Below are 27,099 nucleotides of genomic sequence, written 5' to 3'. Positions count from 1 at the left end.
GAAGCAGCAGGTAGTCTAGAGTGTGGGTATGACAAGAGGAAGCAGCAGGTAGTCTAGGGTGTGGGTATAACAAGAGGAAGCAGCAGGTAGTCTAGGGTGTGGGCATGACAAGAGGAAGCAGCAGGTAGTCTAGGGTGTGGGTATGACAAGAGGAAGCAGCAGGTAGTCTAGGGTGTGGGCATGACAAGAGGAAGCAGCAGGTAGTCTAGGGTGTGGGCATGACAAGAGGAAGCAGCAGGTAGTCTAGGGTGTGGGCATAACAAGAGGAAGCAGCAGGTAGTCTAGGGTGTGGGTATGACAAGAGGAAGCAGCAGGTAGTCTAGGGTGTGGGCATGACAAGAGGAAGCAGCAGGTAGTCTAGGGTGTGGGCATGACAAGAGGAAGCAGCAGGTAGTCTAGGGTGTGGGTATGACAAGAGGAAGCAGCAGGTAGTCTAGGGTGTGGGCATGACAGAGGAAGCAGCAGGTAGTCTAGGGTGTGGGCATGACAAGAGGAAGCAGCAGGTAGTCTAGGGTGTGGGCATGACAAGAGGAAGCAGCAGGTAGTCTAGGGTGTGGGCATGACAAGAGGAAGCAGCAGGTAGTCTAGGGTGTGGGTATGACAAGAGGAAGCAGCAGGTAGTCTAGGGTGTGGGTATGACAAGAGGAAGCAGCAGGTAGTCTAGGGTGTGGGTATAACAAGAGGAAGCAGCAGGTAGTCTAGGGTGTGGGCATGACAAGAGGAAGCAGCAGGTAGTCTAGGGTGTGGGTATGACAAGAGGAAGCAGCAGGTAGTCTAGGGTGTGGGCATGACAAGAGGAAGCAGCAGGTAGTCTAGGGTGTGGGCATGACAAGAGGAAGCAGCAGGTAGTCTAGGGTGTGGGCATAACAAGAGGAAGCAGCAGGTAGTCTAGGGTGTGGGTATGACAAGAGGAAGCAGCAGGTAGTCTAGGGTGTGGGCATGACAAGAGGAAGCAGCAGGTAGTCTAGGGTGTGGGCATGACAAGAGGAAGCAGCAGGTAGTCTAGGGTGTGGGTATGACAAGAGGAAGCAGCAGGTAGTCTAGGGTGTGGGCATGACAAGAGGAAGCAGCAGGTAGTCTAGGGTGTGGGCATGACAAGAGGAAGCAGCAGGTAGTCTAGGGTGTGGGCATGACAAGAGGAAGCAGGTATAGGGACAAAAGAACGCCATCTTAGACTATGGGTTAATTCGTAGGAGGAGTTAGGGGGTGACAGCGTCTGACCTTCAGGCATACTTGGGTAAGAATCACAAGTCAACCGGTTCTCTCAACTAGTAGGTCGAGTTTTTGACGTTATGTTAACCAACATTACAAATGCGTTTTCTATGCGTCGGGACCGATAGGTTAGGTGGGTTGCTTGGGCTCGTACGTTGATGGCCAGGTTAACAGGTTAGATTTTTTATGAAGTGGCGAGTCTAGAGAACGGTCCGCACAGCAGACTGTGGGCGTGCCACAGCGGCAAGGACCCCACGCAGCTCCCAGCCTGACACAGAGACAGGTCCACTGTAAACTCCCAGTGTGCCACAGAGACAAGGACCAGAATGAGGGGTGAGTGTGCCACAGAGAGACAGAGATGCATAGGGACGGTGCATGTACTGTGGCAGGTGGCTACAGGTGACGGATCTGCCAATCCTGAGCACTCCAGGTGCACACTCTGTGAGCAGGAACAGTGGCACGATCTCCCACACTACATCACTGAATGCCCAGTAATCAGACCATTCAGACCAGTTGGCATGAGGTACCTGGAGCTTAGCAATTACTTTATTCACTCTCGTGTTCTTGAAGATATCCTCATATTGCATACCAATTTGCCAGTGCAGGCTACTGAACATATAAGAACATAAGAACAAAGGTAACTGCAGAAGGCCTATTGGCTCATACGAAGCAGCTCCTATTTATAACCATATGGCCCCTGTATAACTAACCATCCTGTGTGATGGGGATTTTTAGCATCACGTAGCTAGCTTTTTGACACACTGTACTCCCCTTCATATAGTCTAGGGCAGCTGCACAAATGCACATGTACCTATATGTGTTAATACAACAAGAACAACAAAAGTATTGTGAGTAGGGTGGGTGTGTGGGGCCACACCTCCCCCCCCCCCGCCCCCCCTCACACCAGCGTGATGGTAATGATTGCAGATTAATGCCACTGTTGTCAAGTATTAATGCCGGTATTGTCCCGGTATGTACTCTTGCGCAATGATCTCACATCAGCATTGCAACGTCGTCTCTTCTACTTGTGTACTCTGAGAGTGTACTCACACAGGGAGTGTGGCACCGTGTACTCTGAGAGTGTGCTCCCACAGGGAGTGTGGCACAGTGTACTCTGAGAGTGTGCTCCCACAGGGAGTGTGGCACCGTGTACTCTGAGAGTGTACTCACACAGGGAGTGTGGCACCGTGTACTCTGAGAGTGTGCTCCCACAGGGAGTGTGGCACAGTGTACTCTGAGAGTGTGCTCCCACAGGGAGTGTGGCACCGTGTACTCTGAGAGTGTACTCACACAGGGAGTGTGGCACCGTGTACTCTGAGAGTGTACTCACACAGGGAGTGTGGCACCGTGTACTCTGAGAGTGTGCTCCCACAGGGAGTGTGGCACCGTGTACTCTGAGAGTGTGCTCCCACAGGGAGTGTGGCACCGTGTACTCTGAGAGTGTACTCCCACAGGGAGTGTGGCACCGTGTACTCTGAGAGTGTACTCCCACAGGGAGTGTGGCACCGTGTACTCTGAGAGTGTACTCCCACAGGGAGTGTGGCGTCCACAGGTGCCTGCCTCCACCCTGGCGTGGCACTGTTCCACCGTCGAACAAGACATTAGTTGACCCCAGTGCCACCAGAGGGAGCCAGGCACTCCACCTCACACTCGTCCCTCAATGAGAAACAATGAGTCCGTCAGGCTCGTCTTGGTGTCCTCATTGACTGCTACTGCCCTCTGACGTCAGCCGCTGCCCTACACACCCGCACCATTTCACAAGTGACAAACTTCGCGACGCCTCCACATTACACTCTGCTCATTCTTCTGTTGTACACGTTAATAATCTTATTCAAACCCATCCTCCAACAATCATAATCATTGTATTTACTAAATTGTTAATCGGATAACTAGAGTGTTAGATGAGCGGTGCCTCACCCCATTGTGCAACACTCCCGGCCGCTAATACAACCTTGAAGACCATTACCATGGGAAACCTGAGCCTTCTCACTCACTCCTCCACACCGTATATATATATATATATGACAACAAAATGTCTCTCACTGCCTTTCCACACCCCCATTCATGCTCACATCAACAGCATCAGCTACTGGTGCTGGTAATGGCTTCAAACAGCCTCCACTTACCTCTAATGTGGCTGAATCTTTATCACTCATATCACAGTTCCGCTACACAGCCCCGCTCCTGTGCCAGGTAAGTCCACTACGGGCTCACCATAGCCCGTGCTACTTGCAACTTTTTTTTCCCAGTAGCTAAATCTACAACAGCAACAACAACTGTCAGTTTGGTTGACCAGACTTAGAGACACTTGAAGATGTTTCTCGACCAAACATCACATTCACTTCCAACATCTACCACTTACGGGTTATTCATGCCCGTGCCACCTCTTGTGGTGGCTTAATCTTCATCAATCAACAATCTCATTTTTTTTTACATTAGGTTAGGTAACGTTAGGTCGTGTTAGGCTAGGGTTGGGTTGGTGGCTTGGTGCCTTCTTTGATAATTACTTATTTAGGATGGGTTGGATTGGGCTAGGTTAGGTTAGGTTGAGTTAGCTTAGGTTAGATTAGGTTTATGAAGAGAGTAGCGGCGACGTAGAGGGTCCGGTACTTTCGTGAGGCCTTAGACCCTACTAGTGTTAACTACGCAACTGGTGCCCACAACCTTGACTCGGAGCCGCGTCACCAGTTTGGTAAGTGTGTGTAGAGCAACGTAGAGCCGTGTGTGCCTGCTAGTGTGTGTGTGTGTGTGTGTGTGTGTGTCACACACGTGAGCACGTATCTTGGTTAGCATTATCCAAGCACTAGAGTCATCTGAGATGGAGTGCTCAGTCACCCATTACACAATGTGATGTCTTACAGACCTCTCCCAGTCCATGGAGGCCAGAGGAAAATGTACATGTGTCAGTTAGCATTGTATAGCCACGTCTGTGGTAGAAAGAGAAGTTCCTGTAGAGTACCGTAGAGTACCTGGTTGGTTGTAATAGGCCTGGTTGTGTCGTTAAGTACCAGGTGTGTGTGTTTACATGGTGTCAGCACCTTCAGAGTGGAGGTCGGGTAGTTGCTGACATCAAAAGTGTTGTATGATAAATTTTGTATGCATGACTCAGCATAGCTGAGGTCTAGCACTGTGTTGTGTTTACAGAGAGTGATGTTGTGCACAGTTGGTTGATGTAACGGAGCAGGCAGGCTGGTGTGGTGCACTCTGGGATCATTTGTATATTTAGGCCCGGAGGGTGAGGTTATTGGGCAGCCTCACTCATCCCGTTTTTATTATTATTATTATTTTCTACCACAGACGTGGCCGCATATTAACAATGCTAACCAGCATATATACACTTTCTTCTGTCCTCCATGGACAGGGTTAGAGATGTGTTAAACATATAGTTCAAGGGTTTATTGAACAATCAACCACAGAAGGTGATTGTAGTGCTTTTAAAATGCTAGGCTAAGCTACATATGTAAATACATAAATACACAGATTTACGTATGCCCTACATAAAGTGTTCGATGTGTCTTTTACATAGTGTCATTAAGCATTTACAAAGGTGAAATGGAATTCTGATCAGCTTCCATATATACTTTATACACATACACACACACATATACGTACATATACATATATACACACACACATGCATTCACATACATTTGTCTCTTTTACTCTGACAGGGTGAGATAGCTCATACAGAAACTAGTGTGCAATTAAGCACTTAATCACTGAAGATGATTAAGGTGCTTTCACAAACTCAAGTTATATAGTTACATCACATACATTCATTGTACAATTGATACATTACGTGGTCAATCTTGGGTACAAGTCCAATATATCAAGTGTTCCAGTACTCATATAGTAATTACACAGTTCAGCATACCTTAGCCCAGGAGGGCGAAAGTCAGCCAATATGGGACATTCTACAATATAATGTTCAAGAGAGTGCATGTTTTCTCTTTCACAAAGTTGACACATTGTGATGTAATGGGTTTTGGGTTTTGAGAAAGCTGCCAGATACGTCTATATCCCAGGCGTATTCTGGCCACTATAACATCACATTGCCGGGTTCTTGTTCTATTAGTCCCATATGTGAATGTCTCCTCACGATATCTACTATAATATTTAATGCTACAACTTTCAGGTCTTTGTGAATTTGTTAGGTCGGTGAGATCTTCATTAGATATTTGTTTAAGTATTCTCTTTGTCACTGCTAATGAAACACTCATATCAGTTTCTACCACTGGTTTTCTACAGGCTGTCTTTGCAAGCATATCAACAGTGTCATGCCTTGAGATGCCAACATGTGATGGTATCCATAGGAATTTAATTTCAAACCTCTTTTCTTTAGCAGCTAAAACATTCATTCGAATATCACTGACTATTTTCTGGGTGTTATTACTATGTGCGTTCAATGCCAGGAGTGTACTCTGCGAGTCACAGTATATAAGTCCACTGCCTTTGTCTTTTACAAATTCAGTGGCAAGGTATATGCCTGCAAGTTCGGTTTGAGTTGTACTTGCCCAGTCATTGACGCGCTTCATTGCTGTATGTACGAGAGAAGATTGTTCAAATATATGACATGCACATCCGGTACATCGTCCACCTTCTTCTACAGAGTCGTCGGTATAGCACTGATACACATCGTTACCCATACCCTGAGTACTTTCAGTGATACTTTTCAGTGTTAACTGTTTTAATAATGTAGAGTGTACACTATCTTTCTTGGGCGCATTTACAAAATCAACTGATAGATCCCAGTTATCCCATGGAGTAATTGGCTGATTACTCCATGGGATCTTGTTGTTTTCTCTTGATTACAAGAGAGAACAACGAGAGACCTCCGCGTGTCACAAGCCCTCACCATTCACAGGTACAACTGCCCGTGAGTGGTAACACGTGACAGTCAGTGTAACACTCTCATGTGCGGTGCTCAGTGTGTTAGAGTACAATACACTACATTCTGCTGGTCCCATGGGTCTCTTTAAATTCTTTCATGGGCCCCTTGGACCCCGAGGGGGGGGTTGTAAGGACCCCCCCCCCGGGCTGGAAACCACTGCAATAAATGATTAAGGATTCTAAAAGACAGCCGTCGGTGTTAGTAAACAAAAACCAAAAACTTACAGATCTGTTGCTAAAGTCCCACAATGGGAACTCAGGGTCAGATAAAACATCTAAAAGAAGCTTAAAATCAACAAGATAAATCAAAGAAGAGGAAGAAGGAGAGAAAAAACTGAGAGTATACCATTCATTCGTGGATGGGGGGGGGCCAAGGGAGGGAGGGAGGGAGGGCAGTGGAATGATTCTGCGAAGGAAGAGAAAGTGGACGTAGAGGGCACATCACTGCAGATTAATGCGGGGGAAGCGGAAGGTGGGAATCATTATCGGGGGGTGAGAGGACGATGAAACAACATGAAGGCGGGACGCCCACTACACCGGGGTGTCCAGCACGGGTTGTTGAGACACGCCGGCAACAAAAACAAAAAGATTAAAAGCTGGAGTTGCTGAATATTGACAAAAAAGTCACGTATCATCCACTGAAGTCGCTCAACTGAAGAAGAAACGTCGCCAGAAAAAAAGACCCATAGAAAGATACGGAAAGGAAGAGCATGCTCAGGAAACTTTAGGTGGCTGAGGTAAGTGAAATCTGGGTTAGGGGCAAAGTAATGAGAGGCAAATGGGAGCTCCATGGCGGGCTCTGGGAGACCATGGCGGGCTCTGGGAGACCATGGCGGGCTCTGGGAGACCATGGCGGGCTCTGGGAGACCATGGCGGGCGCTGGGTGAGGACAGCCTCAAACTTAGAAATGCGAGCGTCGTCAATCTCCAGAACAAGGACATCGTGAGAACGGTGTTAAATATTGAGGCAGTAAGGTCCTCAGGGTTTTACAGACGGCTTCAGAGTTCTTTAAGAGGCTTCAGGGTTCTGTAGAGGGATTCAGGGGTGTGTAGGGGGCTTCAGGGTTCCCTCATGATCAACAGCGAATCAGACGGACTGGACTGCCACTCAGACGACCTGGGCAGCCAATCAGACGACCTGGGCAGCCACTCAGACGACCTGGGCAGCCAATCAGACGACCTGGGCAGCCACTCAGACGACCTGGGCAGCCACTCAGACGACCTGGGCAGCCAATCAGACGACCTGGGCAGCCAATCAGACAAACCAAGAACAATAATCACAAGAGTCTAAGACGGTAACCTCTTTCACTTTTACTTGTTTTTCACCAGTGGATCCTGTTGACTTTTGGCCAGAAGGCCGCGGGGGGGCGGGGCGCCCTTCACAGCCCAGCCCCCCACCACACACCCCCCCCGTCACGGTCCCCACCCCGACACCTCCCTCCAAGGGCCACATCCCGACACCTCCCTCCAAGGCCCACATCCCAACACCTCCCTCCAAGGCCCACATCCCAACACCTCCCTCCAAGGCCCACATCCCAACACCTCCCTCCAAGGCCCATATCCCAACACCTCCCTCCAAGGCCCACATCCCAACACCTCCCTCCAAGGCCCATATCCCAACACCTCCCTCCAAGGCCCACATCCCGACACATCTCCCATTAGGGTTAGGTTAGAACAGTGAGGTTTGCGCGTTTCGGGAGCCCTTAATATTGTCCGCTGGAGCAGAAGAGGCCGGGCTGCTGCAGGAGGCTTCCAGCCTTATGGGCTCCGTCCTCCCCCGAGCCCCTTTGAGCATCAGTAGTCATCAATGTAACCCCCGCAATGTTATGCACAATAACATTCAGTTCTGTATATATTTGTAAATAGCATCAATAAATTGGTAAGTATACTACATACAAATTTAATAAAGTGTTTACATCAGCAGTAGTGGGAAAGACAGTCATGGAACAAGTCCACACTCTCCACCTGTTGTTGACCAGTAATAATTCACAACTATATTTGATGTCACACTGGAAAAGATTTTAGACCTTTACTGCCTTATTGTGCAATCAACTGTACTCATCTATTTGTGCTTGCGGGGGTTGAGCTCTGGCTCTTTGGTCCCGCCTCTCAACTGGCTGTGTAGCTGTTTCATTGAATCTGGTATACTGGAAGACCTCTTAACAATTTATTCTAAATTTGCTTCTTCATTTTAAAGAATGAAGAACGAGAATTTTATTTATTTATTTATTTATTTGTTTATCTATTCTGTTCGTGTCTCATGAGTCCATCCTTACCTTGTGTCGTAGTGAGGAATAGAAAGTTGTATTTACAAATTCGTAAATCGAAACATGTATAATAAAAAACATGTGCGCTTCATTCACTCTACAATTCAGACCTACTGTGTTGTATGTAGTCCTCTGCCCTGTAATTACCTAAGTGTAGTTACCTAAGTGTAGTTACAGGATGAGAGCTACGCTCGTGGTGTCCCGTCTTCCCAGCACTCTGTCATATAACGCTTTGAAACTACTGACGGTCTTGGCCTCCACCACCTTCTCACTTAACTTGTTCCAACCGTCTACCACTCTGTTTGCGAAAATGAATTTTCTTATATTTCTTCGGCATCTGTGTTTAGCTAACTCCCGTGTTGTCTAGTGGCTAGGATACGCGGCTCTCACCCGCGAGGCCCGGGTTCGATTCCCGGCACGGGAAACTATTTGTAGGGAGCCGGTGGCTGAGCGGACAGAACATTAGACCCGTGATCCTGTGGTCCCGGGTTCGATCCCGGGCGCCGGCGAGAAACGATGGGCAGAGTTTCTTTCACCCTGATGCCCCTGTTACCTAGCAGTAAATAGGTACCTGGGAGTTAGTCAGCTGTCACGGGCTGCTTCCTGGGGGTGGATCCCTGGTCGAGGACCGGGCCGCGGGGACACTAAAGCCCCGAAATCATCTCAAGATAACCTCAAGATAACATCAAGATAGTTAGTTTATATCTATGACCTCTTGTTCTTAAAGTTCCAGGTGTCAGGAAATCTTCCCTATCGATTTTATCAATTCCTGTTACTATTTTGTATGTAGTGATCATATCACCTCTTTTTCTTCTGTCTTCTAGTTTTGGCATATTTAATGCCTCTAACCTCTCCTCGTAGCTCTTGCCCTTCAGTTCTGGGAGCCACTTAGTAGCGTGTCTTTGCACCTTTTCCAGTTTGTTGATGTGCTTCTTAAGATATGGGCACCACACAACTGCTGCATATTCTAGCTGCGGCCTAACAAAAGTCGTGAACAATTTCTTTAGTATATCGCCATCCATGTATTTAAAAGCTGCTGATATTCACTCCCACATCCTGTGTGGGAGTGAATATGAGCAGCACCACGCTATAATAATACCTAACTGAAGTGCCCAATGTACAAATCCATAAAGGCAGTGACGAGTCGAATCCTCGTCACTGCCCTTGTGGATTTGTTCATTGATACCTGGTTGATACCTGGTAGATGGGGTTCTGGGAGTTCTACTCCCCAAGCCCGGCCCGAGGCCAGGCTCGACTTGTGAGAGTTTGGTCCACCAGTCCATCACCAAATCACAATAGCGTGATGCATCACGCTATTGTGATTTCTGTGTGTAATGAAATTCCCAAATTAAGCAAAATTGTAAATTAATTTTGTTAATAAAGATGCTAATAATAATCATTCATTCCAGGGTTAATATACCGGGTTTGACATGTTTAAAAATGTAATTAACCGTCTTAAGATAATATGCAGCAAAACTTAAGGAAGTGTCTAAGTGTTTTGTCGTAACTTGCATTAAAATACTTGTGATAAAGGCCTCAGACTGAACCAATGAAATAGCTGCAGGTCTCCCGCCTGCGGTTGCCAGACACCACCTTCAACAGACATGTGACTAGGGCTACGGGTACCCCCCGGGCGTATCTCCCATACGCATACCCATGACGCACCCCCCAATTGGTACGTGTACCCCTGGCACACCCCCATGGATACGTGTACCCCTGGCGTACCACTCATGGGTACACCTATACCTACTCTGTGTATAAATCCACAAGGGCCGTAATGACGGTTCGAACCTACGTCCAGGATGATCCCAGATGCGCCTCAGTCGACTGCGCCACGACATGGTATAAGAATTGCAACCGGGATTGCTACTGCTTTCACACGGATCCTGCAGCCTCTCCGAGACACAAACTGATTTGTGTAAATTGTGTAAAACCCCGGTATTAAATCTCCGAGACACAAACCGGGGTTTTACACAATTCACACAAATCAGTTTATCTCGGAGAGGCTGCAGGACCCGTGTGAGAGCAGCAGTAGCAATCCCGGTTGGGTATAAATTGGATAAGTTTTGTGGGTATAAATTGGATAAGTTTAGAATTAGGAAAGACTTGGGTAAATACTGGTTCAGTAACAGGGATGTTGATTTGTGGAACCAATTGCCGCGTAACGTGGTGGAGGTGGGGTCCCTCGATTGTTTCAAGAGTGGGTTGGAGAAGTATATGAGTGGGATTGGGTGGTTATAGATAGGAGCTGCCTCGTATGGGCCAATAGGCCTTCTGCAGTTACCTTTGTTCTTATGTTCTTATGTTCTTAATTCTTATACCATGTTGTGGCGCAGTCGACTGCGGCGCGTCTGGGATAATCCTGAACTTAGGTTCGAACCCTCATCACGGCCCTTGTGGATTTATTCATTTGATATATCACGCTATTGTGATTTATGTGTGTATACCTTGTGTAGTTTCCGGGAATCAACGGCCTGGCGGCCCGGTCTCAGGCCGGGCCTCCTGGTTGGTCGTCTGGTCAACCAGGTTGCAGTGTTGCCAGATAGGGAGACTTTTGACAGCTCTGCGCTCCTAATTTTTTAATTTCACTACTTGCCACTTTTTGTGCTAATTTAAAAATAAGTTGAGCTAATTTACGCTACCAATGTTAAGATAGTCAATGACTTATTATTTATGCACTTATAATGTAATGTGTGTAAATCACAGCTGCGTCCAACTGCCTGGTTGACCAGACCACGAAAGAAGGCCTGATCAGAGACCGGGCCCTGGGGACGTTGATCCTCGGAACCTTGGAAAGAAAAAGTAACCGCAGAGTAAGGTAATCCTCCCCAGGGGCGATAGATTTCCCAACCTTAGTTGCCATTAATGCTTCATCCCGGATAATGTCTATTGGCACTCTACCATGTCTATGTAGCCTATTGTAGACACTCTATTGTCTATGTAGGCAATCCATCGTCATGAAATGATAATACTGAACTATTTGGTGGAGAGTACCAATATGTAGTGATGGACCACCAGTAAGTCACTTATAGAGTCTTATAGATTAGACACACTATAGAGTAGACACACATTAGATTATAGAGTAGACACACATTAGATTATAAAGTAGACACATTAGATTATAGAGTAGACACACATTGCGTGTGAAAAACATTTGTGTGTCTGTGTTCGACATTATAAAGTCTAAACACAGTAGGATTTCACCTCAGGTTATGGGAGTAGTTCCAGTCACAAGCACTACCTCTGAAGCCTTGTATCAACACCTCAAAGATTATTGTGGTAATATTGGAGTTGACCTCAAGCAGCGTCTTGCACGGACGGGCCATCAACTCTGTGTGGACCTCCTCTCTCACTTTACACTTTCGACTGTCGATTGACTTTACAAGTCGATTGTGACCTCACAATCGACTTGAAAATGGTCCAGGACGGACCGAAAAGTCGTCGTCCCTTCACTTTGTAGTGTGTGGTTTGCTCAACATATTTCAGCCACGTTATTGTGACTCCTCGTCTGTATATTCCGTATTTGTTTCTTATCAAATGCTCCTCATTCCTTGCATATGGTCTGTTCTCATGCTTCCGACGAATTACCTTCCAGCATCGACTTCATGATAAAAGAAAGCTACAGCTGGTTCCACAGATCTTCATTAAGGAGAGAAAGTTATCTAGAGATTTACAGATTTAAAATGATGTGAAAGATCCCTTACAGTTGATTCCTTTGTCAGGAAGACAATGGTTGGCAAGGAACAATAGTGTAAAGTGACTGTTAGATCAGCGGGATCCTTGATCAACTCATTACCAAATAGCTTCTTACTCTTGTGATAAATATATTGCAGTTCAACTATTTTTAATGTACTCTGATCCTGCCAATAAGCTTTATTTCACATTCCTGAAACCAATCCTAAATTATTTTGAAAGGCAGAATTGACTTTATCAAAAATATGAAGCAAATCAGTGCAGCCTTCACACTGACTTAGAAAACTTCACTCTTGGAATGCTCGGAAAAATCTTGCATGCTCTTCATACAAAGCTTGATGATAATTTGGACTTTAATGCCATTTATCTGCGCCTGAAGAAAGTGGACTTTAGTTACGAATTATCTACACTTCTCGTCACTAACAGACAAAACAATGTTATAAACCAGGAATAGCTTCAAAATGTTCAAGAAAGATGCCATAAATTTTTAGTGAAAGCTTCTAAAGAGATTTTTTCTCGCATTCCTGGTAATGCTGAAACTTTCAACCCGGTGAACAACCGATCACTTAGCATATGCCTTAGCTACACACGGCCACCATTTTCAGAGCGTCCATTAGTTCCAGCTGACCAGTCTAAGCTTAGTGGAAGGGAAAGTGTGCGTCGTCTTCTGTTAACACGTGACTGGGCCAACACTTGTGAGGGACACCGGTCGGCCTAGCGGACAGCACGCTGGACGTGTGATCCTGTGGTCCTGGGCTCTATCCCAGGCGCCGGCGAGAAACAATGGGCAGAGTTTCTTTCACCCTATGCCCCTGTTACCTAGCAGTAAAATAGGTACCTGGGTGTTAGTCAGCTGTCACGGGCTGCTTCCTGGGGGAGGAGGCCTGGTTGAGGACCGGGCCGCGGGGACACTAAAAAAGCCCCGAAATCATCTCAAGATAACCTCAAGATGACACATTCCGACATCTGGAGCGACATTGTGGACCAAGGCAATGACTCTCATACTTGTGTAAAGGAGGAAATGTATATGTTTATCTCTCACAATGTTCAGTAATACGTTTATTGTTTGTGATGTGTGTATATGTATGTATTAACACGATGTACTGAACGGGGTGAGAATAGCTTGAGCTACCTCATCCCTTTGTGTGTATTTTACCTCAATAAACTTATTTCAATTTCAATTTCAATGACTGTCAGGAACGCTGCTAGAGAGCCCGGGCTCACTGACCTCACTGAGATTATACTGAAAACATACAGCTTACCAATCAGTAATGGCCTGGGTGAACGAGTATTTAAGAGAGTAATATTTGGGAAACTTAAACGGAGAAATCGAATGGAACTATAACTTTTGACATCAATCTTGAGAAGCAAAATATATTTTGAAGAAAATGACCCTTGTTGCTCATCATTTGACACCACGCATGTCAGTGACAAGATGTGAGTCTGCAATACACAAGAACGAGGTTGTGGATATAGACAGACAAGCTCTTCTTGATAGTCTTCAACTGTGAAGACATGGTGGGACTCCACACACACACACATATATATAATAAAAAACGTGATAATTGGATAACTTAGTAATATTTGCTGCGTGAAACATAATTTACCCAGTAAATTATGCTTCATGCAGCAAATATTTATGTTATTCAATTATCACGGGTTTTTATTATAAACATGCAGTGATAACATTAATACAATCATGCAGTGCTACTCTATGTATTAAAATATATTGCTCTGAAAACCGTATCAGTTGCTAAACAAAATATTGGGCTACTTTAATTACAAATTCGCTACTTTTAGACCGTAAGTTCGTTATTTTCAGCAGTTCGGATCTGGCAACACTGCCAGGGTGTTGGACGCGGCTGCTCGCAGCCTGACGTATGAATCACAGCCTGGTTGATCAGGTATTCTTTGCAGGTGTTTGTCGAGTTCTCTCTTGAACACTGTGAGAGGCCGGCTAGTTACACCTCTTATGTGTAGCGGGAGAGTGTTGTAAACTTTACAACACTTCAAGACTTTACAATGTAAAGTCTTGGGCCCGTGATGTTGACGGAGTTCTCCCTCAGGGTACCTATTGCACCTCTGCTTTTCAATGGGGCTATTTTGCACATCCTGCCGTGCCTACTGGTCTCATGTGGTGTAAAGCAACCTAAAATGCTTCACCTAGTGTGATTAAGCTTGCTATAAATATAATAAGCTTGTCAGTGTTCCCCCGGCCACCAGCGGGGAACACTGACTGGTTTAGACACGGACAGTCTCCTTATGACTGTCAGGTCATCAACGGCCCTTAGTATGAGAGTACACGGCCCTCAGTATGAGAGTACACGGCCCTCAGTATGAGAGTACACGGCCCTCAGTATGAGAGTACACGGCCCTCAGTATGAGAGTACACGGCCCTCAGTATGAGAGTACACGGCCCTCAGTATGAGAGTACACGGCCCTCAGTATGAGAGCACACGGCCCTCAGTATGCGAGTACACGGCCCTCAGTATGAGAGTACACGGCCCTCAGTATGAGAGTACAGCACCCTCAGTATGAGAGTACAGCTCCCTCAGTATGAGAGTACACGGCCCTCAGTACGAGAGTACACGGCCCTCAGTATGAGAGTACAGCTCCCTCAGTATGAGAGTACAGCTCCCTCAGTATGAGAGTACACGGCCCTCAGTACGAGAGTACACGGCCCTCAGTATGAGAGTACAGCTCCCTCAGTATGAGAGTACAGCTCCCTCAGTATGAGAGTACACGGCCCTCAGTATGAGAGTACACGGCCCTCAGTATGAGAGTACAGCTCCCTCAGTATGAGAGTACACGGCCCTCAGTATGAGAGTACACGGCCCTCAGTATGAGAGTACACGGCCCTCAGTATGAGAGTACACGGCCCTCAGTATGAGAGTACACGGCCCTCAGTATGAGAGTACACGGCCCTCAGTATGAGAGTACATAGCCCTCAGTATGAGAGTACACGGCCCTTAGTATGAGAATACACGGTCCTCAGTATGAGAGTACACGGCCCTCAGTATGAGAGTACACGGCCCTCAGTATGAGAGTACACGGCCCTCAGTATGAGAGTACACGGCCCTCAGTATGAGAATACACGGCCCTCAGTATGAGAGTACACGGCCCTCAGTATGAGAGTACACGGCCCTCAGTATGAGAGTACAGCTCCCTCAGTATGAGAGCAGAGCGCACAAGCCACTATAGCCAACAAAGCAGGTGTGGTGGTGGAAGGGGAGACCATGGCAGGAGCAGACTGCCTCAGCCACAATACTGCCACCACACCTGCAGCGCTTGACACTATGATTGCAAAATACCTGAACTTGGTGCAAAATCAAGTTAATATCTTACCTTGGTAAAGGTCGTAAGAGTAAGTCTGGAGCATTGAGTGAATGAGTGTGTTAGTAGGGTGAGAGTGGGGCTGGCTGGCCTGCCTGCTGCCCCAGTACTGGTGCTGGGGGTCCCACACTCGCTGTTCTTGACCCAGTTGTTGCAGGTAATTCGCGCTCCCTCTCCGCTTGTTGATCTGTTAAGGTGTGGCGCTCACTTGCTGCCCTCTCCTGCCGCCCCATGAACACCCCCTCCACTTCCCTACACCCTCTCCCTGGACCCTCTCCCTGGACCCCCTGACCCAGGGCATCTATGTTTCTTCCGGATATTTCTGCCTCTCTTAGGCATCCCCAGGAAATTCCAGTCGCCTCTTGTTCTCTCCCTTCGCATCTCTGCCCGTCTGTGGACACCCACGCCGCTCTCGGTGCCCGTGTCTCCCGTTGGGCACCAGTGCCTTATTGCTCATCCCCAGCGAGGGAGGTAGACCAAGTGAGGTAGACACAGTCAACACCACTCAGCTTAACAAGGCATCAATGCACTCTCCACCACGCGGCTTAACATCACTCTCATAGATTAGATACATGACGTAAAGCAATCAGATCTCGTGAAGTTGGAGGCGCTAGTGTTTATGACAGTAGCAGCAGCAGCAGCAGCAGCCGCAGTAGCCGTAGCAGCAGCAGCAGCAGCAGGAGGAGCAACAACAGCAGCCGCAGCAGCAGCAGCAGCAGCCGCAGCAACAACAGCAGCCGCAGCAGCAGCAGCAGCAGCAGCCGCAGCAACAACAGCAGCCGCAGCAGCAGCAGCAGCAGCAGCAGCAGCAGCCGCAGCAACAACAGCAGCCGCAGCAGCAGCAGACCGCAGCAGCAGCCGCAGCAGCAGCAGCAGCAGCAGCAGCAGCAGCACACATGAGCCAGGAGCATGATGGGGAGGATGATGACCGTCCCGTGATGGCCTCTAGGCGCGCCACACACGGCCCGTGTCATCACCACATACTCTTAAACGTCAACATTTCTGGCACTATCTCAAGGCACTCAAAATGTACTCCCTGGACAGGAGACGAGAGACGTGTCACATAACATATACAAGGAAGATACTTTATGGTCAGGTCCCAAATATACTCAATAAAGTAACAATATTGTGGAGCGAAATATGTGGTAGAAAATGGAGACCAGACCCAGAGGAGAGCCGAGGTGCCATGGGCACCATCACAGAACACTATGGCCACCACACGCCCACAACCATTACAAATTCTCCCGCCAAGTTTAAGAAATATTGCTGGAACAAAAGTGAAAATTTTCAAGAGGAGCTTGAACAAGTTCTCGTAAGAAGTGCCGAACCAACTGGTTTGTAGTGGATATGTGAGCCTGCAGGCCATTGCCTGCAACAGCTTTGCCGATCAGTGCATCACCAGAAAAGCCTGGCTGCAAGGGTAAAAGAACTACTAGAACCGATTACAGGTAAACTAGAGGTAACCCATCCCTGTAGACTCTCCCTGAGGGACACTTACTGAATTCATCTAGCGCACCCTCATATATTCTGGTTGCTGCTCCCTCTCTTTATTGGAGGTGTTGTTGAGGCCATTGTGTGGCAGCGGGCCGGGTTACTGGAGCCCAGCGTCTTGCTCCACACCTCCCACCACCGTGTTGGCCAGCACCACGGCCACACCAGCCGCCCGCCGCTCACGCTGGTATACTACTCCCCTCTAACACCTCTACACCATACACCGGCCGATGCCTCCCTCCCCGCCTCCGCATTCTTCTCTGTCTTCATCGTAATTTTCACTTCTGGGCCAAGTTTGTACCGCTGCTGATGAAATATTTTACAGGCACGAGTAAATGATCTCTCCAGTGGTCAAGGCCACTGGGGAAGCTGGTGATCCAGGCCACTGGGGAAGCTGGTGATCCAGGCCACTGGGGAAGTTGGTGATCCAGGCCACTGGGGAAGCTGGTGATCCAGGCCACTGGGGAAGCTGGTGATCCAGGCCACTGGGGAAGCTGGTGATCCAGGCCACTGGGGAAGCTGGTGATCCAGGCCACTGGGGAAGCTGGTGATCCAGGCCACTGGGGAAGCTGGTGATCCAGGCCACTGGGGAAGCTGGTGATCCAGGCCACTGGGGAAGCTGGTGATCCAGGCCACTGGGGGAGCTGGTGATCCAGGCCACTGGGGAAGCTGGTGATCCAGGCCACTGGGGGAGCTGGTGATCCAGGCCACTGGGGGAGCTGGTGATCCAGGCCACTGGGGAAGCTGGTGATCCAGGCCACTGGGGAAGCTGGTGATCCAGGCCACTGGGGGAGCTGGTGATCCAGGCCACTGGGGAAGCTGGTGATCCAGGCCACTGGGGAAGCTGGTGATCCAGGCCACTGGGGAAGCTGGTGATCCAGGCCACTGGGGAAGCTGGTGATCCAGGCCACTGGGCAGGGTCAGAGTAGGTCGATATGGAGGAGAAGCTGTTATATAATAGAAGTATAATATTATTAGCATTAATATATTAAATGGGGAAACCGGCAGTGCCCGGGTCGACCAAAAATTTTGATGACCCGGTGCCCGGGGTCAACCCGGTGCTTGGGTCCCAGCTGATTTTGAGTCCTTCCTCTCTCTTGTACACTACGGACAGACACTCTCAGACCAAAGCTCGAACCCGGTTGAAATCGGTGGCGAGCGTGCTACCACTGTGCCAGAGACATCATTGCTGATCACACGTACTATTTCTAGAAGTACGGTGTCACTGTTCCTCCTATTGGCAAGTGTTTCATCTTAAACATTTCTTTCTGCCCCTTTGTGAAGAGGACGTCTGGAGGAGGCGGTTCTTACCCTCTCTCACCCTCCTGGTCACACACGCTCCTCCTTCATGTATAGAAATCTCCAGCGTGTTGATTTTTCGTCAAAGTTGCCTGTTGTAATTAATACTGTCTCCCGCTGTGTGTGGTAATGACGTGGTTGGTGGTGTTGGCCGGCCACTCCCTCATGTTTACTAACCGAGCCTGCGGCCAGGCCATGTTTGTGGCGGGAGTGTATACACACACTTACACTCTCCGCAACAATCATGTTTTTCTTTTGTTTTTTGCAAAGTTTCATTTATACTTATTTCGTACATTGTGTGTATGTTGTACCGTTATATCTATTGGGGATAATTATTATTATAACTATTATAATAATACTTGTATTTAATAATTATCACTCTTCCTTCTGCTGGGTCATGAAGGAGGCGGCCTCGGGTGAAAGGAGGCTGTGACGATCTCTGTCAGGAACCCATAGGTGCGGGACCGGGCCGTCCACCTCCTGGGGCTCATGCGGCCCCCCAGGCCCTGCTTCAGGAGGCTGGGGTCCGTTCTTGCCCTTGATGGGGTGGTCCATCTCCGGGTTTGGAGTCCCTGTACCTTCTTTCACCAACTAATCAATGAAAACAAAATATTCAAAATGATAATATTAATCCACACGTGATCTGGAAATGCTTGTAAATGTAGGTGTTGTGAGCGAGAGTGGTGAAGAGGAGCATCAGTTACCAGGAGTTGGTGAGGCAAGTGGTGGTGAGGGGTGGTTGTCCCTTGCTCTCTCTCTCTCTCTCTCTTTCTCTCTCTCTCTCTCTCTCTCTCTCTCTCTCTCTCGAGTGCACGTCTCAATTGATCAGTTAAAGGGCGATTCGAGTAGGATCATTGATACACATTTATCTCACTAATACCTTATTAATATCCCATTATCTCATTAAAGACATTGCTAGGTGGTTCTCAATAATATATCACCCTTCTGAAGATGTATTATTAAATACGAAAGTACTTAGGGAAATTCCTTTCTTAATCCTTCCTTCGTGGTCTGACACTATATATATATATATATATATATATATATATATATATATATATATATATATATATATATATATATATATATATATTTATATTTTGGCAGCAGTCTTTCTTGTAAACGTATGTTGTAGGATATGACCGAAAGGGTAAGATTAATAATTCTAACACGAATCATCTCAATATTTCTTACGTTTTTCTTCACTGTCGAGGGTAATTGAATAATTAACTCTCCAAAATTCATTCTTTAAAGTTTTATTTTTGGTCTGACGCCTGAACGCGTTTTGTAAGCGTCTTTCATTTTCAGAGACTAGTATGCACTTAACATACATCATACTTATACTCGTTTTGGGTGAGGTGATATGGCACAAAAGTTTTGGGTGAGGTGATATGGCACAAAAGTTTTGGGTGAGGTGATATGGCACAAAAGTTTTGGGTGAGGTGATATGGCACAAAAGTTTTGGGTGAGGTCATATGGCACAAAAGTTTTGGGTGAGGTGATATGGCACAAAAGTTTCGGGTGAGGTGACAGAACACGAAACAATGGTTATGAAAACATAAGAATGGAAGTAACTGCAGAAGGCCTATTGGCCCATACTTTCTTTTGCTGCTTCTATGTTGATTCGGGGTCTTGAAGTGGGTAGAATATAGTTGTGCAATAACTGTTGATTGCTGGTGTTGACTTTTTGATGTGTAGTGCCTCGCTGATGTCGAGCCTCCTGCTATCGCTGTATCTATCGATGATTTCTGTGTTGTTTGTTAAGATTTCTCTGGTGATGGTCTGGTTGTGAGAAGGGATTATATGTTCCTTGATGGAGCCCTGTTGTTTGTGCATTGTTAATCGCCTAGAAAGACACGTTGTTGTCTTGCCTATATACTGAGTTCTTTGGGGCTAACAGTCCCCAAGTGGGCATGTGAACGCATAGACGACGTTGGTTTCCTTCAAGGCGTTCTGCTTGGTGTCTGGGGAGTTTTTCATGAGTAGATTGACCGTTTTTATGTTTTTGTAGTAAATTGTCAATTGTGTTTTCTGATTTTTGTCTGTAGGGATAACGTTCCTATTATATATATATATATATATATATATATATATATATATATATATATATATATATATATATATATATATATATATATATATATATATATATATATATATATATATATATATATATATATATATATATATATGTATATATATATATATAAAATATATATAAAAATATATAAAAAAAAATAAAAATATAAAAATATAAAAATATATAAATATAAATATAAAAAATAAATATAAAAATATAATATATAATTAATAATATAAAAAATAATATAAAAAATATAAAAATATATAAAAAATAAAAAAAAAATATATATATATATATATATATATATATATATATATATATATATATATATATATATATATATATATGTCGTACCTAATAGCCAGAACGCACTTCTCAGCCTACTATTCAAGGCCCGATTTGCCTAATAAGCCAAGTTTTCATGAATTAATGTTTTTTCGTCTACCTAACCTACCTAACCTAACCTAACCTAGCTTTTTTTGGCTACCTAACCTAACCTTACCTATAAATATAGGTTAGGTTAGGTTAGGTAGGGTTGGTTAGGTTCGGTCATATATCTACGTTAATTTTAACTCTAATAAAAAAAAATTGACCTCATACATAGAGAAAAGGGTTGCTTTATCATTTCATAAGAAAAAAATTATAGTAAATATATTAATTCAGGAAAACTTGGCTTATTAGGCAAATCGGGCCTTGAATAGTAGGCTGAGAAGTGAGTTCTGGCTACTAGGTACGACATATATATATATATATATATATAAGCTGGGTAAAAAAAAAGAGTGAACTCTTAAGGATTGATGCCCTGTCAATTCTCCCTGACCAGGACTCGAACCTAGAGGAATTCACTGGTGAGGCGTGTCACAACTGCGCCACGGGGACATAGTAGGCTGCTAGAAGAGAACAACATGTGTGTAGTGGTGGTGGTGGTGAGCAACAATGTGAGCAACAATGGATGAGTGTACCGAAGTGCGGTACACTCACTAGTTATCTAGGCTGTGCACAATAGTTTTGTGTTCACACTTAACATCCAGTTTTACCAATAACAGCCTCGCCCTTGTATTAATCTGATGTATGGTTGTCATAATTGTCTGTCTGTCTGTCTGTCTGTCTGTCTGTCTCTTTCTCTCTCTCTCTCTCTCTCTCTCTCTCTCTCTCTCTCTCTCTCTCTCTCTCTCTCTCTCTCTCTCTCTCTCTCTCTCTCTCTCTCTCTCTCTCTCTCTCCCTCCCTCCCTCCCTCCCTCTCTCTCTCTCTCTCTCTCTCTCTCTCTCTCTCTCTCTCTCTCTCTCTCTCTCTCTCTCTCTCTCTCTCTCTCTCTCTCTCTCTCTCTCACTCCTCCACCGTCGCCTTAAGGGTATTCGTGGTTGTACATCAATGTCAGTGGTCCTGCTCGAGCATTGTCTGCTCATGAAGTGGATGAGTGCTTAGGCACGCCGTCCTCTCTTACTCACCCTACCTCCACACTCACCCTGCCTCCACACTCACCCTACCTCCACACTCACCCTGCCTCCACACTCACCCTGCCTCCACACTCACCCTACCTCCACACTCACCCTGCCTCCACACTCACCCTGTCTCCACACTCACCCTGCTGTAACACCCAGGACCTCCCCCCCCCTTAGAGTTCACACCCAGGGAAGCCTTCTTCAAGAGGTCAGCCCAGATGACCTCCGGTTCATCTTGTATATTAAAAAAATTCCTGGGTTAGTCTTAGTCAGCATAGTTTCAAGTATGTAATATTTCATGCAAGGGAATTAGACTCCAGATTCTTATGTGTAAACATCCTTGGATCTCCCCCTTTTGGCCAGGTCAGAGGTCAGTCACACATGTAATTAATAACTCCTCCCTTGAAGAGTGTATGGTGAATGTCAAACAAGCTTATTGAAATATTTCTTGAGTGTTTGTACACTCTTGGGGCAGGTAGTAACAGCAGATCTCCCCCCTCCCCCCTGTGGGGGTTGTATATAGAGGGCCTGTAGGGACTTAGAAGACAGAGTGCCAGACACCTGGGTCCAGAGAGGGCTGTGAAGACCATCTCAGCCAGGGAGAGACAGATATCTTAAGGTAATGTGTGTGATCTCTGAGGTTCTGTTCCATGTCCAAATTTCTTAACTTTTTGCCAGTGTTAGAGTAGGATTTATAAGTGGTGATTGACATAATTTTTTTTGTCTCAATAAAACTCATTAAATTTCCCGTCTGTGTCAATTGTTGAATCCTCTTAGCCTTTTGGATATAGTGGCTGACAACCATTTTTATAATTAATGACAGTTATAGAAAACCAATGGGGAAGTGTTACTCAGGATAAGTAGTGTTTACATTATTAGTTTAGTGTTCCATTATAGTGGTGGTGCACTTTAGTGGCGGTGTTACAATAGAGTGGTGTTACACTGCCTCCACACTCACCCTGCCTCCACACTCACCCTACCTCCACACTCACCCTGCCTTCACACTCACCCTACCTCCACACTCACCCTGCCTCCACACTCACCCTACATCCACACTCACCCTACCTCCACACTCACCCTGCCTTCACACTCACCCTACCTCCACACTCACCCTGCCTCCACACTCACCCTACCTCCACACTCACCCTGCCTCAACACTCTGCTTCCACACACTATGGGGTGTGGGGTGCAATCTCCCCCCTTTCTCATCGCTTTTTCCATATCCCCCTCTTCCTTCTCTCCCCCATCATTCCCCTCCCCATCTTTCTCCCCTACAGTCTCTCATTCCCTCTCTCTTCCCCCTCTTCCCCTCTCTCTCTCTCTCTCAAAATTTAATCTGCGTGTTACGGAACACTGAAGAACTGCTGAAGCAGTTCAGCATATCACCGATGGAAAGCATATACTATGGGAAAACATATCACCCATTTCAGGTTTGACCATGAAAATCGTAGTAAGGATTCGCTTCCCCTTTTCAGAGGACCCGATTCCCTTGATGACACGCTTGATAAAATCACCATTAATCCTACATAGTTTAGTGAGGCTAGCCCGGAGCGTCAGGTCTCTACCTCCCACACGGACGACCTTGCAGTCTTTGGTACAGACACACACACACAGACCACACTACGGGTCACAACAGTGCTATACTAAGCCCAGGAAGAGGGTCGTGCGTGTGTCATATAATTGTGTTGAGTCGTAGCGATCGTTTTTAAATCATTGTTCCACACAGTATAATACTTTTGCTCACAGGATGAGTATGGGGTGCACAGTACACTACCACTCACAGGATGAGTATGGGGTGCACAGTACACTACCACTCACAGGATGAGTATGGGGTGCACAGTACACTACCACTCACAGGATGAGTATGGGGTGCACAGTACACTAGCACTCACAGGATGAGTATGGGGTGCACAGTACACTAGCACTCACAGGATGAGTATGGGGTGCACAGTACACTAGCACTCACAGGATGAGTATGGGGGTGCACCTTACCTTGAGGTTACCTTGAGGTGCTTCCAGGGCTCAGCGTCCCCGCGGCCCGGTCGTCGACCAGGCCTCCTGGTTGCTGGACTGATCAACCAGGCTGTTAGACGCGGCTGCTCGCAGCCTGCACAGTACACTACCACTCACAGGATGAGTATGGGGTGCACAATACCCTACCACTCACAAGGATGAGTATGGGGTGCACAATACTCTACCACTCACAGGATGAGTATGGGGTGTACAATACATTACCACTCACACGATGAGTATGGGGTGCACAATACCCTACCACTCACACGATGAGTATAGGGTGCACAATACACTACCACTCACAGGATGAATATGGGGTGCACAGTACACTACCACTCACAGGATGAGTATGGGGTGCACAATACCCTACCACTCACACGATGAGTATGGGGTGCACAATACCCTACCACTCACACGATGAGTATGGGGTGCACAATACCCTACCACTCACAGGATGAGTATCAGGTGCACAATAAAGCAGCCACCGCTGGCGTCGACACAATTCACGTACTCACCGGAGTACTCACCGTCGGGGATCGAACTCGGGTAACCACTCACTCACCTGCCAACAAAGAGAAATACTAATTAATATTAATGATTGTGCCTACGCAACATTGCTGCTATTGTTGTCAACTGTGCAATAATTTGCATAATGAGTGTACTCACCTAGTTGTGTTTGCGGGGGTTGAGCTCTGGCTCTTTGGTCCCGCCTCTCAACCAGGGGACCTCAACCAGTGTGATGATGATGTGGTGCTGGGGACACTAACAATCGGATATAATGTATATATCATTCATAACCAGCAACGTATGAACCCAAGCAACCCACTTAACACAATGTCAATACATAGAAAACGTCAAAATTATAATGGTGCAAGCTAAGGAGGCTACACCTCGCTAGTTCGCTTGATGGCTATTCTGGAGAGATACACCAATCCAAATGCAGCGACTACCTTGGGTTGACTTGTGATTGGTTAGACGTGAGGTTGAGGGTGTGTCACCGGGAGTACGGAGAGAGGAGCTGCCGCCCCCAACCCGGGCCACAGTGAGGTGGGCGGCGGTGACCTGACCTGCCACCCCGGCCCACCACACTCACCCCGGCCCACCACACTCACCCCGGCCCACCACACTCACCCCGGCCCACCACCCGTGTAGTACAATCACTCACCCCGGCCCACCACCCGTGTAGTACAATCACTCACCCCGGCACACCACCCATGTAGTACAATCACTCACCCCGGCACACCACCCATGTAGTACAATCACTCACCCCGGCACACCACCCATGTAGTACAATCACTCACCCCGGCCCACCACCCATGTAGTACAATCACTCACCCCGGCACACCACCCATGTAGTACAATCACTCACCCCGGCACACCACCCATGTAGTACAATCACTCACCCCGGCCCACCACCCATGTAGTACAATCACTCACCCCGGCCCACCACCCATGTAGTACAATCACTCACCCCGGCCCACCACCCATGTAGTACAATCACTCACCCCGGCACACCACCCATGTAGTACAATCACTCACCCCGGCCCACCACCCATGTAGTACAATCACTCACCCCGGCCCACCACCCGTGTAGTACAATCACTCACCCCGGCCCACCACCCATGTAGTACAATCACTCACCCCTGCCCAACACCCATGTAGTACAATCACTCACCCCGGCCCACCACCCATGTAGTACAATCACTCACCCCGGCCCACCACCCATGTAGTACAATCACTCACCCCGGCCCACCACCCATGTAGTACAATCACTCACCCCGGCCCACCACCCATGTAGTACAATCACTCACCCCGGCCCACCACCCATGTAGTACAATCACTCACCCCGGCACAAATGTCGAGTACACAATGTGTCAACTTTGTGAAAGAGAAAACATGCACTCTCTTGAACATTATATTGTAGAATGTCCCATACTGACTGACTTTCGCCCTCCTGGGCTAAGGTATGCTGAACTCTGTAGTTACTATATGAGTACTGGAACACTTGATGATATATTGGACTTGTACCCAAGATTGGTACTTGAGGTCGATCTCGAACCCATTGTTGATGTGACGACTTATATTGAATTTTGTAACTAGCTCATCAAGATTGTAACTTGCTTAGCTAAATGAATTGTGGGGTTCAGTCCCTGAGCCCATTATGTGCCTCTGTAACCCTTTCCACTACCGCCCACAAGATGGGTATGGGGTGCATAATAAATGAACTAAACTAAAAAACTAACTACCCAAGATTAACCATGTAATGTATCAATTATACAATGTATGTATGTGATGTAACTATATAACCTGAGCTTGTAAAAGCACCTTAATCACCTTTAGTGATTAAGTGCTTAATTGCACACAAGTTTCTTTATCAGCTATCTCACCCTGTCAGAGTAAATGAGACAAATGTATGTGAATGCATGTGTGTGTATATGTATGTATATGTGTGTGTGTATGTGTATAAAGTATATATGGAAGCTGATCAGAATTACATTTCATCTTTGTAAATGCACATTAATGACACTATGTAAAAGACACATTGAACACTTTATGTAAGGCATACGTAAATCTGTGTATCTATGTATTTACGTATGTAGGTTAGCTTAGCATTTTAAAAGCACCGAATCACCTTCTGTGGTTGATTGTTCAATAAACCCCTGAACTATATGTTTAACACATCTCTAACCTTGTCCATGGAGGACAGAAGAAAATGTATATATGCTGGTTAGCATTGTAAATGTCTGGCCACGTCTGTGGTAGAAAAAAAAAAACGGCCCACCACCCGTGTAGTACAATCTCCCAAATAACTTCCTCATCTCGTCACCCCCCCCCCCCTCCCCTAGACGTTCTGTCTTCCTTTATACTTTATCTGAATTCCAAATAAGATTGCCTGAGCCAACGATAATCATACTGCGCAGTGCACAGCAATGTGCAACTATGTCAAAAGTTTCTCAGTCAAACTTGCGCACCTCAAGTTTGACTGAGAAACTACCATCCTCTCACCTCAGCCACACCATGTGGGTCTTGACACACAGTGTTTACTAGTTGTGTTTTTGCGGGGGTTGAGCTTTGCTCTTTCGGCCCGCCTCTCAACTGTCTATCAACTGTTTACTAACTACTTTTTTTTTTTTTCCCACACCACACACACACACACACCCCAGGAAGCAGCCCGTGACAGCTGACTAACTCCCAAGTACCTATTTACTGCTAGATAACAGGGGCACTTAGGGTGAAAGAAACTTTGCCCATTTGTTTCGGCCTCGTGCGGGAATCGAACCCGCGCCACAGAATTACGAGTCCTGCGCGCTATCCACCAGGCTACGAGGCCCCTACGAGGCTCCACAGTGTCGTGGAGAGGCGGGTATGTTGTAAG

At 46.7% G+C, this 27,099-nt stretch overlaps 1 protein-coding gene and 1 non-coding gene across 2 annotated transcripts in view; both read left to right on the top strand.

Moving 5' to 3' along the window:
• The first annotated feature begins 8,720 nt into the window (after nucleotides 1–8,720).
• On the top strand, nucleotides 8,721–8,792 carry TRNAE-CUC (transfer RNA glutamic acid (anticodon CUC)). Its single transcript has one exon. It is a non-coding gene; the product is annotated as a tRNA-Glu (tRNA).
• A 4,376-nt stretch (nucleotides 8,793–13,168) lies between these two features.
• Nucleotides 13,169–27,099, top strand: part of LOC138369779 (succinate dehydrogenase assembly factor 2, mitochondrial-like) — a 90,458-nt gene continuing 76,527 nt past the window's right edge. The window contains exon 1 of the mRNA XM_069333370.1: nucleotides 13,169–13,236. The gene's annotated coding sequence lies outside the window, so the exon portion shown is untranslated. The remainder of the gene's footprint in view (nucleotides 13,237–27,099) is intronic.

Source organism: Procambarus clarkii, chromosome 29 (genome assembly GCF_040958095.1).
Source record: "Procambarus clarkii isolate CNS0578487 chromosome 29, FALCON_Pclarkii_2.0, whole genome shotgun sequence".
Classification (NCBI taxonomy): domain Eukaryota; kingdom Metazoa; phylum Arthropoda; class Malacostraca; order Decapoda; family Cambaridae; genus Procambarus; species Procambarus clarkii.
Note: the sequence above shows the minus strand (reverse complement) of the source record. Positions and strands in the feature narration are given on the sequence as shown.